The following is a 2,635-nucleotide window of genomic DNA, read 5'->3' as shown; positions in this document are numbered from 1 at the left end:
TGATTTTATTATTTAATACATTTTAGTTTCTTATTTTAATTTAAATTGTAATTTCTAATAAAAATTTAAAATTTAATTTCTAATTTTAATTTTTTATTTTAATTTCTAATTTAAATTTCTAATTACATTGAATTTAGTTTCTATTTTTCAGTTTAATTGTAATTTCTAATAATAATTTAAAATTTAATGTCTAATTTTAATTTTTAATTGCAATTTCTAATTTAAATTTTTTGTTTTTATTTTCTAAAATATTAATTAGTAATTTTAATTTCTAAATTTAATTTCCAATTTTAATTTCTAATTTTAATTTGTAATTTTAATTTTCTAATATTAATTATTAATTTTAATTTCTAAATTTAATTTCTAATTTTAATTTCTAATTTTAATTTCTAATTTTAATTTCTAATTTTAATTTCTAATTTTAATTTCTAATTTTAATTTCTAATTTTAATTTATTTTAATTTCCTATTTTACTTTCTAATTTCAATTTCTAATTTCATTTATTATTTCAATTTTAATTATAATTTTTAATAATAATTTAAAATTTAAGAGTTACATCTGGCCGGGAAGACAGATTATTAATCAGAGAAGCAAGAACGGACCCAATAAGAAACTGCACAGTTCTCAGATATGGCCTGATTTTGGCTCCTGGACATCATATGAGCCCAAGGACAGTTTTAAATCGGTAAAATGATACAGCAAAACCCAAAAGGCCATTACCTCTCCAGCCTGCCCATCGTCCAGCGAAATTAGTTTGGTGTTAGGAAAGAAAATTGTGGCATAGACAGTCTGTACGAGTCTGGAGAACTCCAAGTCAAAGAATAAACTCACGTTATATGCAAGTTTACGCATATCAAGGTGGGTCCATAATGAAGTGGGTATTTTTCTAGAAGGTAGAACGATGCTGCGACCCTAATAAGACCGGTGAAATATATGCAATAGACAATATCGATAACATTGTTGAACAATATCCATGGAATTTAAAACCAAATTTACTATTTTTAGACAACTCCAGTCCACACAGAGGTTGGGTTGTCCTCAACCACTTAGGAAATGTCCTAATTGAATCTCTGCCCTTACCAGTCTTGTTACCTGATCTGAATTGCATAGAACATGGCTGGGATATACTTGGAAGGGCATTACTTGCTCACGAGCCCCCTACTCATATTGTCAGAATTATGAGATGCTTTGGATCAAAATCATCAGAATGACTTTTTATGCCACGTTGGGTACAAACTGTAGTAGGAAGCAGAGGCGGAATTACTCGATATTAAATAACGTTGTATTTTTTATTATACAGTAGGAAAAGCGTTTGACCCGCTTGAATTTAAAGAGAGACATCATGCATGACAGAAACAGTAGAAGTCTGTCCCTTAGTGGGAGACTTATTTTCTCTATTGCATATGATGTCTCTTTCAGGATTCAGATGGATCAAACTCTTTTTGTACTGTATATATGGGAATAAAATTTCTTATTTATTTTGTAAAATAAATTTCTTATTGATGTTTATTTTTTTATTACAATTCTACTATTACAATTTTAGTTTTTAATAAATAATGATTTAGTTCTAAAATAAGGTAATACGTTTAACTTTTAGCAATTAGTTTAAATATAAAATACAACTGGTATTGAAGTAAGAAGGAGGAAAAGCAACAATACACCGCAGGCGATTCTGAATTCGAAGTGTAACTGCAGACCACTTGCTGACCGTACATTTACATTCATTTGTGGTGTCTGTATCAATTCTTAGGTTGCAAATTTGAGTGCAAATTACCCGGAAAACTGTCAATGGAGGAGAAGACCGTCTGGTTATTGATACAAGGCTTAATTGCTTGGGTTTCGTCGATTCGGAATTCTATTTATAGGCCGGCGTTATCGTCCTTATCAAGATCGTCGGTATGTTATCGGCTCGCGGCCAGTTTCCGAACCATAGGCCGCAAATCAATTACGAAGATTAATGAGCTCATCACGGCTTTCCTTCTTGCTCTTATAACCGCCAATAAGTTACGACTTTTCACCTTCGTCTTTGTCCAGTTTATTGCCTTCATCTCCAATTTCGGTCTATTAGATCGTCTAAATCAATTCATTCATTCACATTCCGTGTGTTTCGGCCGTGGAAACCTGCATCGTATAATTAAAGTGTATCGCACGCATTCACAAGGAAACCACCTGGGTGGTTGCGGGAGCCGGAACATTTGATTATCCCATCGTCCGACAGGAAAATGCATCAACTTGCCAACCATCGGCATAAGCCTGACACGTGATCCGGTTAGGAACGACGTCGCGTTGGAAATAAGTGGCCGAATTATTTCTATCGCCTCACCGGGGGTACCTTAACCGTGTTTCGTGTTCAATTAGGGGCGTGTTGCGGAAACCGCCCGCATTACCATGGCCGGGAAGGGTGGGAATGTTACGAAGTATGAAAATAAACATTTCCTGATCCTAGAAGTGATGTTGAAAGAGGACGGACCCGACTCGGTAATCAATCCCCATTAATAATTTCGACCGAAATCCATTATCTGGTTTCGTCCCTCTAAATAGTTGTTTAAAAATCCATTTCTCGATCTGGCCGATTCGTGGGCGCCCGGGTTTTGTGTAAACAGGCAAATGGGAGAACAAACAAGGGGGGAAAATA

The sequence above is a fragment of the Aethina tumida genome, chromosome 5 (assembly GCF_024364675.1).
Source record: "Aethina tumida isolate Nest 87 chromosome 5, icAetTumi1.1, whole genome shotgun sequence".
NCBI lineage: Eukaryota > Metazoa > Arthropoda > Insecta > Coleoptera > Nitidulidae > Aethina > Aethina tumida.
This window is presented reverse-complemented; position numbering follows the sequence as displayed.